This window comes from Melanerpes formicivorus, unplaced genomic scaffold (genome assembly GCF_026170545.1).
Source record: "Melanerpes formicivorus ecotype bairdi unplaced genomic scaffold, bMelFor1.0.p_v2 SCAF_10, whole genome shotgun sequence".
NCBI classification, from domain to species: Eukaryota; Metazoa; Chordata; class Aves; order Piciformes; family Picidae; genus Melanerpes; species Melanerpes formicivorus.
The window spans coordinates 21,739,711-21,752,041 of record NW_027142362.1 but is presented as its reverse complement, the minus strand read 5'-3'; positions in this window follow the sequence as shown (position 1 = coordinate 21,752,041).

Genomic DNA, 12,331 nt, shown 5'->3' with positions numbered 1-12,331 from the left:
ATGAAATAAGCCTAGTTATTAATAAACGTAATAACAGTACATTCATTAACATCTTTTAAAGTAAACAATTAACAATCCAACGATAATAACCGTGCTAGAACATATCATATCATATATCATAATCATATCATACCATGGCATTTTGTATACAACCACAGAATTACTAGCAATGGAGAAGACCTCCAAGATCACCCAGTCCGACCGGTAACTCAACACTGCCAGGTCACCACTAAACCATGTTCCTCACCATCTCAAGTCCCTCCAGGGATGGGGATCTGACCACCCCCCTGAGCAGCCTGTTCAGTAGTTGAGAACCCTTTTAGTGAGGAAGTTTATTCTAATGTCCAAGCTAAACCTTCCCTGGTGCAACTTGAGGCTGGTCCCTCTTGTCCTGGCACTTTTATCCTAGGAAGAAGAGACCAACTGTCCCCTGGCTCCAGCCTCCTTTCAGGGGGTTGTAGAGAGCAATGAAGTCTCCTCTCAGACTCCTTTTCTCCAGACTGAACAAAGTTCCCTCAGCTGCTCCTCCCCAACCCTGTTCTCCAGACCCTTCCTCAGCTTCATTGTCCTTCTCTGGACCTGTTCCAGCATCTCAATATCCTTCCTGGACTGAAGGGTCCAAAACTGACCTCAGGACTGCAGGTGTGGCCTCACCAGTGTTGAGTACAAGGGGACAATCACTGCCTTCATCCTGCTGGCCATATCATTGCTGATGCAGGCCAGGGTGCTGCTGGCCTTCGTGTTATAGCACAGTACAATATGATAGAATGTAATGAATTCAGTACAATGAATATCAGAGAACACAGAATCCAATCTAAGAGGCAGAGATGTGGTGCTGAGGGACATGGTTTAGCACCAGCCTTGGCAGAGCTAGACAATGGTTGGACTCAATGACCTTTAAAGTCCCTTCCAGCCCAAATCATTCTTTGATTCTAATATCAACAACAGTGATTACAATGATGATAATGATGAGGTGAGGAGAAAGTTCTTCACTGAGAGAGTTGTTAGCCATTGGAATGTGCTGCCCAGGGAGGTGGTGGAGTCCCCATCCCTGGAGGTGTTCAAGAGGGGATTGGACATGGCACTTGGTGCCATGGTTTAGTCATGAGCTTTGTGGTGACAGGTTGGACTTGATGATCTTTGAGGTCTCTTCCAACCTTGGTGATTCTGTGATGCTGATGACAATGACAAAGTAAGGGTGGTGGGGCCTGGCTGCTGCAGGATGACAGGGCAGCAGGGTGGCCCTGGGCCAGGCACTCCTCCTTCATCCAGCTCCCTGGCTGGCTGTGGCCCCTCGGTGTCTTTGGGAGGATGTTGGGGGGGGCAGCAGCACCTCATTGCTGCCAGTGAACGTGCCCTGGGTGTTGGGTGTGCTCTGGTGAGTGAAGGGGGTGAGGAGGGATGGGAGAGAGGAAAGAGCATTTGGGCTTCCCAGTGCCTCTCCTTAACCACCTGCTGCCCTCTTGGGATGGCCAGGTATTGACTCCCCATCCACCCCCGAGGGCAGGCACAGGCTCACAGAGTCATAGAATCATTTAGGTTGGAAAAGACATTCAAGATCATCGAACCAACCATTATCTAACTCTTCCAAGTCCACCACTAAGCCATATTCCCAAAGCAACACACCTTTTGAACACCTCCAGGGATGATGCCTCCACCACCTCCCTGGGCAGCCTGACAACTCTTTCAGCAACAAAAAGTCCTTCCTGATGTGCAGCCTAAGCCTCCCCTGGTGCAGTTTGAGGCCCTCCCCACTTGTCCTGTCACTTTGGGATATGAGACCAGCACCCACCTCACGATAACCTCCCTCCAGGTAGCTGTAGACAGGCTGCCGCCGAGGCAGCGAGGCCAGCAGGGCCCAGAGATGCTCCTTGCCACCAAGAGGCCAGGCTGGCTGCGGGCTGCTGGAGCACCGAAGCGATGCTGCCTCTCCACCACGGAGATGGTTGTCACTTCCTGCCCCTGCACTGTCACCACCATGCACCAGGAAGCACAGGCACTGCACTCCCTCAGCTTGTTTTTTGGCTACCCCTCACTTCTCCCTGTGCTTTGGCATCCCCTCGCTGTGACACGGGGGACCAAAAGCCAGCCCAGCTAGTGGGGACGATGCCAGCAGCTCCACCAGCCCAGGGAGGCTCTGGGGAACGTCACTGCGTGGGAAGACGTTGTGGCTGGCTGCCCTGCATTGTGCATGGTACCTCTGAGGACTGGAGGGGAAGGGGGAGGCAGGAACACTTCCCAGCCACCTCCACCCCTCTGAAGGCTCAAAAACCAAACCCTCAGTCCTGGCCCTGCATGGCTGGGAGAGGAGGAATCACAGAATCAGTCAGGGTTGGAAGGGACCACAAGGATCAGCTAGTTCCAACCCCCCTGCCATGGGCAGGGACACCCCACACTAGAGCAGCCTGGCCAGAGCCTCAGCCAGCCTGGCCTTAAACACCTCCAGGGACAGGGCCCCAACCACCTCCCTGGACAACCCATTCCAGGGCTTCACCACTCTCATGGGGAAGAACCTCCTCCTCACCTCCAGCCTGAATCTCCCCACCTCCAGCTTCATTCCATTTCTCCTAGTCCTCTCTACCTGATGTCCTGAGAAGTCCCTCCCCAGTCCCCTTCAGGTCCTGGAATGGACAACATCCAAAGGATGTTGTCCTTTGGATGAGAAAAATGAAAAGAGGCAATGGAGATGTTTGTGAAGGGGACAAAGGGGCAGTAGGGGATGGTGGAAGTCAGGGGACAGAGCCAGGGTGATCCCAGTGGCCAGGTGAGGAGATTCCCAAGCACATGAGAAAGAACCTGAGACCTAGTGCTGGGCATGGATGCCCTAAGGCCTGGGTGGGCCTTGGTGTGTTCCTTCAGCATGGGGGAGGTGGGGAGTGGCCCTAAGCAGAGAGGTCCTGGGAGGAAATGAAACCATCTCATGCCTCTGTTTGCACCAGAAATGTACCCACAGATACAAACCCACCCACCCATGCATCAGTGCACCCACCCCAGGCTCACAAGCATGTCACTGCACCCAGGCATGCTCCCCAGCACAGCCATGGGGACCAGAGAGAGGGGGGATGAGGCTTGGGGTTTGCTCTCCAGGTGTTACCATCAGAATGTGGGAACTTCAAGGGGATTTTTTGTGTGGTGGTAACTGAAAGTCACCACCTTGGATGGAGGGAGGGAGGGAGGGAGGGAGGGAGGGAGGGATGGATGGATGGATGGATGGATGGATGGATGGATGGATGGATGGATGGAAGGAAGGAGTCACCATCCCTGAAGCTGTTTAAAAGTCTGGGCTCAGGGGTCATGGTCTAGCAGTTGTGTACAGGGAAATGTTAGGTTATGCTTGGACTCAACAATCTTCAGGGCTTTTTCAACCAGGCAATTCTAAGTCCAGAAAACTCCTTCCCTCCTTCCCAGTACTTCTGCACCTGGGAGTTCTCCCTTCCCAGGGCTGGGGAGCAGCACAGAGCTGGTGGGTCTCAGCTTTTGGATGAAAATAGAAGGTGTGCCCCCGGCCTGGTGGGGAATCATGACAGATCCCAGGCTTTCCCAGTCCATCAGACCCAGGAAGAAGGAAATACCCCAGCCATAAATGCTCAGAGCTGCTTTTGGGGTGCTTGGGGTTTTTTTCTCCCCTCCAAAAGGCTATCCCTGTCTAGGGGACCAGCAGCATCCCCACTGTCAGCTGGAAAGGTGATGCAGGTGATGGTGGCCAGCACTGGGCCATGCAGGAGACCTGGAGAGGATTCCAATGTGAGCTGGGACTTCTCCTGGGAATGGCCTTGGTTTATGGACAGCTGGAAAGGATGGATTTGTCCAGCTGGGATGCGATGTGGGCAGCCATCTCCTTGCCTTGCACTAGAAGAGGGGACCCTTCAGCAATGGGAATTGGCAGGAAAGGGGAGAATAAAGAAAAAAGGTGGGGGGTGGGGGTGTTGGGGGGTTGGGAAAGAGGTGCAACAGAGGAGGAGCTGGGAACAAAACCCCGAGCAGGAGATAGTCCTTTACTGAAGGAAGCATGGCATGGACAACCATCTGCCCTGGCCATCTTCTCTGCATCTCCTGCTGGTTTGGTCCCTGTTGGGCAGCACATCTGGTTCATCCAAGGGCTTGGGGGCAGCAGTTTTGGTACCTCTAGGGCTGGATGAGAAGTGGCGGGCAGGAAGAAGGGGAGAATTGGTGCCTTGGGTGTCCTGGAGAGTGGGGAATCTTCAGGCAGTGGCTGGAAAGAGCAGAGGAAAGTTGGCATTGAAGCTCCAGATGGTTTGACCCTGGGGAATTCGACGTTGAGCTGAAAAAGAATCCCTTGAAGGGAGCCAGGTTTGGTTGGTTCTGTGGGTCCCGGAGCTCCAGGGGTGCTGAGGGAAGTGGGACGCTCTGCAGGTGGGGTCGTCACCCTATAGATCCCCCCTCGGAGCAGGGATGACACCCCCGGCTCACGGATGCCCAGCAGCAGAAGGCACTGGCGGCGGTGGTGTGGCAGGTGCCACGGGAGGGCGTTCCTGTCCCAGGCTCCAGCGGCAGCAGACAAAACTGCTTCGGAAGCGCCAAAGCGGATCAACACCCTGCTCCCCGCTGAGTGCCGCTTCTTGGGGAGGCTTCTTCCTCCAGTGCCAGCCCCCAAACCCCTCTGCATACCAGGAGCAGCCTCATCTCAAAGGCTTCCCTGGGGACCCCTCTCTTCCAGGATGGTTTTCATTAAAGCAGAAGAGGAGCAGGTTGAAGATGCTGCCTCTTGGTGGGGTGGATCGGGCTGAGCCGCCTGCTTTGCCTGTATCCCCTGCTGGGACCGGGTGTGAGGGGCAGCACCACCCTGATGGGGTCATGGGAGCTGATTTTAGAGGTATGAGAGCTGAGTGGTCAACTGGGACCCCGTATGATGGAGCCAATGAATTAGCTGAGCCCCCCTGCTCTGCCTGTATCCCCTGCTGGGACCGGGTGTGAGGGGCAGCACCACCCTGATGGGGTCATGGGAGCTGATTTTAGAGGTATGAGAGCCGAGTGGTCAACTGGGAGCCCTTATGATGGAGCCAATTAATTAGGAGATGTCTATGAGGGGAGATGAGTCTGTTCCTCTCTGTGCTCCCTCCCTCCAGATCTACCTTTGCTCTACAATAGCCACTGCTGCGCTGCCACCAGCAGACCCAGCACCAGCCTTGGGAACACAGAGTTGACTCTCAGCTCTGAACACACCCCAGCTGTCCCTCCTGCATCCTGCTGCTGAGGCTGGGTTTGAGGAGCATCCAAAATCCCAGAGGCTTTTGGTTCCTGCAGGACCTGGTGGTCTCTGTCTCCACGGGATTGTGTCTCCATGGCTGCTCTCCATCTCTCCCCTCTTTTCCTTCCCTCACCCCTGGAAAATCATTCCCATACCCATGCCAGGGTGGGCGGACAGCCAGGTTTGAAGCTGTTCCTGGGAGCCTGGAAGTGTGCAGGGAGCAGTTATCTCGGCATCTCTGTCGCTCCCTTCTCTACCCAGGGCCAAACTCCATCCTCCCTGCTTTCCTGCTCTGTGATCAGCAGGCACCTTGAACCTCCCAGTGACGCAGGGCAATCGATCAGCCCAACCACCACCTGCTCTCCAGAGGGAAGAGGGAGGTGAGGGGTGGGAGGAGGCCAAAGGCTTCAGACTCATTTTGGAGCCTTCACAGCACAGGGGCAGAGCCACATGCTAGGTTTAATGTGTCCAGCTCTCCTCCATCCACAGCTCCAGCCTGGGCTGAGTAGAGGACCGGTGTCTTCTCCAACTCACCACAGAAGGAAACCACAGAATTGTTTCAACTGGAAAAGACCTCCAAGATCATCCAGTCCAGCCATCCACCCACCCAACACCACCATAGCCATTAAACTATGTCCTGAAGTGCCATGGCCACAGGTTTCTTGAACACCTTGAAGACCAGGGGAAGGTCCCACCAGCTCCAGTGCTCCAGAAGCTGCTCAGTCTTGGAGGCTGAGCAGATGTTTCCCCCCACACACTGAAAAAGCAGACACCAGCCATTATTCCCACTGTGAAATGGCTGCTCCTAGGGTTCAAGGCATGGGAGAACATGACTCTGACCCAAGAGTGGAACTGTAAAGAGTAAGACCTTTTTGGGGGGGGGGGGGGGGGGGGGGTGTTACTTCTTCATGGGAAGGAGCTCTCAAGGCCTTCCAGTGCAGCAAGCCAAGCAAGACACTAGGGCAAAGCCCATCACATTTAGAGGATCCACTGCCACCAGCTCAGAGGGAGCTGTCCCCAAAACCACTGGCAGAAAAGACTCAGAGCTTAAGTTGCAATTTGGAGTGTCATTTTAAGCTCCAGGGCATCAAGGGATGATATTCTTGATGTCTAGGGACTGTCACCAATGTTGGAGACAAGCAGCACAAGGGAAATACCCAGGAGTTAATCCCCATGGGGAGATGATCCCTGGTAACAGATCTCACAGGAGGACAAACAGCCAAAGGAAAGACATTAGAAACAGAGGAGCTGCTTTTAATGGGGGAGAGGGGGTCATTAAGTGTTGGATAAATTCCCCTCTTCCTTCTATCCCAGAGGTGATAGAAGGAAGCTGAGGAGGGACTTTTGAGGGTGTCAGGGAGTGATAGGACTGGGGGGAATGGAATAAAACTAGAAATGGGGAGATTCAGATTGGATGTGAGGAAGAAGTTCTTCCCCATGAGGGTGGTGAGAGCCTGGCACAGGCTGCCCAGGGAGGTGGTGGAAGCCTCCTGCCTGGAGGTGTTTGCAGCCAGGCTGGCTGTGGCTGTGAGCAACCTGCTGTGGTGTGAGGTGTCCCTGCCCATGGCAGGGGGTTGGAACTGGCTGAGCCTTGAGCTCCCTTCCAACCCTGACAATTCTGTGACTCTATGATTCTCAGAGCCACAGGTGGTTCCACCAGCCTGTTTTGGGGCTGGGGACAGGCTTTCACGGTGAGGAGCTGCCACCACCCTGAGTGCCAACACCAGGCAGGTATCTTTGCTCAACAGAGAAAGTGTGTGGCTGCCTGGATCATTCCCTGTGGGAATGAAGGAGCTGGAAGAGGAGCTGGAGCCCTGCTGGTCTGCTGACTCATTTGAAAGCCAACAGTAAAAGCTGATGGCCAGGGAGTGATGAAAGGTCCCCTGGCTTATCACTGCTCTGCTTCCAGTAAGGGCACTTGCAGGACACGTGGGGAGTAATTGGAGAGCTTAGTTAAGGAAGGTCATCAAGGAAAGCAAAGGTAAGGGAGCTGGAGGCCTTGCCTACTAGGAGCAACCAGGGCTTTCATCACCATTAACTGGTGGATTGGTTTGTCAGAAGGAAATGGGGAAGATGAGGTGGAGAAGAGCTGAGATCCTGGAGATCTGGAGAAGAGAAGACTGAGAGGGGGTTTAATAAATGTTGATAAATATCTGAGGTGTCAAGAGGCAGGGGACAGCCTCTGCTCACTTGCACCCTGTGACAGGACAAGGGGCAATGGATAGAAACTCCAGCACAGGAGGTTCCACCTCACCATGAGGAGGAACTTCCTCACTGGGAGGCTCACAGAGCACTGGAGCAGGCTGCCCAGAGAGGTTGTGGAGTCTCCTTCTCTGGAGACTTTCCAGCCCCATCTGGCTGTGTTCCTGCGTGACCTGTGCTGGATTCTCTGGTCCTGCTCTGGTGGGGGGGTTGGACTTGCTGACCTCTGGAGGTCCCTTCCAACCCTTAAATCCTGTGCCTCCAAAAGGAACAGGGTGCCCCTGGTCCTTCCTTGCAGAGGGTCACTGGTCAGGGGATCCAGGGTGCAGCTCCACTCCAGAGCAAAGAACACTGCAGAGCTGGAGTACCTTATTTGGTGCTCAGCCCATACTTGCTGCTCTTCCACCTGCCTGGGGGCTGCCAAGGTATCCAGCAGGGAAAACATCTGGGGAAGGAACCTGCTCAGCTTTCATCTTCCAACTGTTTTGTCCAGGAACAGGCAGAGTTCCTGGGCTTGGGAGTGGGGTGGCTGGGATTGAAGGGACAGTTTGACTGCAAGAGCTCCAGAAAGAAAGCTGAGGCCTCACCTGGGGTCACTGAGCTGTTGGATGGGCCAGGATGTCCAAGGAGATAAGGACATATGTGCAGACTGAGGTCCCAGGGGGTGCTGCTGCCTGTGCAAGATGTCTGGGGTGGTCTCCTGCAGCCACATGGATGTCTCCTGCAGCCACATGTATATCTCCTGCAGCCACATAGATGTCTCCTGCAGCCACAGGGATGTCTCTGCAGCTACATGGATGTCTCCTGCAGCCACAGGGATGTCTCCCTTGGCATGGGCTGGCAGAGATGCCAAGTGAAGATGGGGCTTTATAAAGGGGGGGGATTTGCCTCCCACACCATGAAGGGGAGGGCTGCACAGGGAGGGTTAATCACCTTCCCCTTCTCCATCTGACACTGAGGTGACTTTTTCTCCAAAGGCCTCCAGCCTCCAGGCTGTACCCAATGCAGACTGGCAGCAGCAGCCCCAGGGGAGGCAATCAGCCCTTACTAAAGGCATCTTGGGGAGCTCTTCCACCAGCAAAGAGCTGCTTCACCTAAGTAGTGTTAATATTAATCTGCTTATCTGCCCTAGGGCCATAAACCCCTCATCTTCAGAGGGAAAACCCAATTCCCACTGTTGGTCCTTCCTATCTGCTCTTGCTTATTGCACTTGCACTTTCTTATCAGCACCCACAGCCAGCCTCCAGGGCAAGGAGTCACGCAACAGCTCCAGCAAACAGGCCTCTGGTCCTCCAGCTCTCACTGCAGCTGGAGTCACTGGGCCAAGTCCATGAGAACCTCTCCACCCCGTCTGGATGACTTGACACGCCACTGCTGACCTGCCTGGCCTGGTGTTCTTTGGAATCATAGAATCACAGGCTCACAGGATATTAGGGGTTGGAAGGGACCTCCAGAGGTCAGCAAGTCCAACCCCCCCACCAGAGCAGGACCAGAGAATCCAGCACAGGTCACACAGGAGCACAGCCAGATGGGGCTGGAAAGTCTCCAGAGAAGGAGACTCCACAACCTCTCTGGGCAGCCTGCTCCAGTGCTCTGTGAGCCTCCCAGTGAGGAAGTTCCTCCTCCTGTTGAGGTGGAACCTCCTGTGCTGGAGTTTCTATCCATTGCCCCTTGTTCTGTCACAGGGTGCAAGTGAGCAGAGGCTGTCCCCTGCCTCTTGACACCTCAGATATTTATCAACATTTATTAAACCCCCTCTCAGTCTTCTCTTCTCCAGACTAACCACCCCCAGGGCTCTCAGCCTCTCCTCACAGGGCAGTGCTCCAGTCCCTCAATCATCCTGGTAGCTCTCCATTGGACTCTCCCCAGTAGAATCATTGAATTAGCTTTGGTTGGAAAACTGCCTTTAAGATCACTGAATCCAAACCATCAACCTCAGACCACCTAGGGCTGTTAAACCATGTCCCAAAGTGCCATATGCAGACGTTTGTTGAACAGCTCCAGGGATGGGGACTCCACCACAGCATCAAGATGGGCATTGAGAGACCCTGATCCACAGCCAGGATAATCCTGCTTTCCCCTGCAGGAGATGAATGACAGCCTTGGGAGTGCCTCCTGACTGTTGCCCTGGCCCACATGCAGTAGCTCTTGTCATAGGTAGTGGAGATGGGTAGAATCATAGAATCATTTTGCTTGGAAAAGACCTCATTGAGCCCAGATGTTTACCTGACACCACCAGGGCCACCAAACCATCTCCCCAGGTGCCATGGCCCCACATTTCTTGAACACCTCCAGGGATGGTGACTCCACCACCTCCCTGGCCAGCCTGTTCCAGTGCCTGACCACTCTTGCAGGAAAGAAACTGTTCCTACCATCCCACCTCAACTTCCCCTGGTGCATCATGAAACCGTTTCCTATCACTGGTTACTTGGGAGAAGAGCTCAATCCCCACCTCACTCCCACCTCCTTTCAGGCAGTTGTAGAGAGCAAAAAGGCCTCCCCTCAGCCTTCTCATCACTGGAGATGTGTAAGAGGGGACTGGATGAGGCACTTGGTGCCATGGTTTAGCTGATTAGGTGGTGTGGGGTGATAGGTTGGACTTGATGATCTTGAAGGTCTTTTGAAACCTGGTTAATTCTATTCTATTCTATTCTATTCTATTCTATTCTATTCTATTCTATTCTATTCTATTCTATTCTATTCTATTCCCACAAGGATGATCAGAGGGCTGGAGCACCTCTCCTGTGAGGACAGACTGAAGGAGTTGGGGCTGTTCAGTCTGGAGAAGAGAAGGCTCCGAGGTGACCTCATTGTGGCCTTCCAGTATCTGAAGGGGGCTACAGGAAGGCTGGGGAGGGACTGCTCAGGATCTCAGGTAGTGATAGGACTAGGGGGAATGGAATGAAGCTGGAGGTGGGGAGATTCAGGCTGGAGGTGAGGAGGAAGTTCTTCCCCATGAGAGTGGTGAAGCCCTGGAATAGGTTGTCCAGGGAGGTGGTTGAGGCCCTGTCCCTGGAGGTGTTTAAGCCCAGGCTGGCTGAGGCTCTGGCCAGGCTGCTCTAGTGTGGGGTGTCCCTGCCCATGGCAGGGGGGTTGGAACTAGATGATCCTTGTGGTCCCTTCCAACCCTGACTGATTCTATTCTATTCTATTCTATTCTATTCTATTCTATTCTATTCTATTCTATTCTATTCTATTCTATTCTATTCTATTCTATTCTATTCTATTCTATTCTGTTCTGTTCTGTTCTGTTCTGTTCTGTTCTGTTCTGTCCTGTCCTGTCCTGTCCTGTCCTGTCCTGTCCTGTCCTATTCTCCAGCTTCCCCACCCACTCCTCATCAGACATGTTCCCCAGAGCACTCACCAGCTTCATTACCCTTCAGTATTTGGCTGATGGGCCTCATGGGTTGTCTTAAACCATCTGTTCACCTTTTTCTCCAAGGCCTCTGCAGCTCAAGCCGTGATTTGAACATCCCTGTCATCACCCTTGTTCTTCCTGCAATACTGGGATTATAACATTAAGAGGTGAAGACAAAGCCACTGTGACACCACTGAAGCTGCTCCATGAGTTTAGGAGGGTCTGGGTATTTTATCATCTCTGTGTTTCACCACAAACTGGTGACCAGGCAGGACCTGGAGACATGGAAATCAAGAGTTGCTCCTTTTTCATTCAGGCTTGTTTAGCAGGTCTGGACAAGCTCCCAGCTCTACCTGGAATCTCCCCGAGGTCTTGGGCAATCAACTTCCCTACCTTCTTCCCCAAAATGCTCTTTCATTTCTGGCTCTTCTTGGAAGTCTTTTGTGCAATGCATGACGAGTGATGGGCACTGAGAGCTGAAAGGAGCTCTCATTGGTCAAGGGCTGGGGCTATGGCTGAGCAGATGCCACCCACGGGAACAGGTTTAAGACCAGGGCATGTTGCACAGGATGGCTACACTTGTTCCTGTGCTCTTGGCCAAGGTGGCTTTGCATGCAAGCTGAAAAGAAGGAGGCACTTGGCTCTGCTGCCCTGGATTGCTTGGCAGCCAATGTAAACTCTTCAGTTTGAGTTGGAGAAGGTCCTGTTCCCCTTCTCTGCCCCATTGTGAAAACACCTTTGCAGCAGTCCAGAACACTGCTGGCTTGACTTCCTTGACAGCACAGGGTAAAGGTATCCTTCCTTTCGACCTTCAGGCCCAGCACTGACTGAAGGTGGTTGAAGTTCTCCAGGTGGCTGAAGCTCTCCAGCACACTGATCCCTCCTGAGAGGCTTTGCTCCAGTCCAGTTCATTAAAAGGATCCCCTCATTTTTTTTCTGGAGAACCCCTGCTGCAAGCTTGGCTGAGAGATTCTCAAAGATGTGCAAAAACAGTGACCTGGGCAGGCTGGAGAGTTGGACAGGGGGAAACCTCATGAAGCTTAACAAAGGTAAGAGTAGGGTCCTGCACCAAGAGAGGCTAGGGGCTGAACTGCTGGAAAGCAGCTCTGCAGAGAAGGACCTGGCAGTGCTGGTGGACAACAAGTTGCCCATGAGCCAGCAGTGTGATCTTGTGGCCAAGAAGGCAAATGGCCTCCTGGAGTGCATGAAGAAGAGTGTGGCCAGCAGGTTGAGGAAGGTTCTCCTACTCCTCTACTCTGCCCTAGTGAGGCCACATGTGGAGTACTGTGTCCAGTTCTGGGCTCCCCAGTTCAAGAGAGACAGGGAACTACTGGAGAGAGTCCAGAGGGGGCTATAAAGATGCTGAGGGGAATGGAGCATCTCTGTGAGGAGGAAAGGCATCACATCTACACATTTTCTGAACACCTCCAGGGATGGTGTCCCCACCACCTCCTTGGGCAGCCTGTTCCAATCTCTGACCACTCCTGCAGTGAAGAAATTGCTCCTAATATCCTATATAAACCTCCACTGGTGCAACTCTCATCCTGAGGAGACCAACCCCT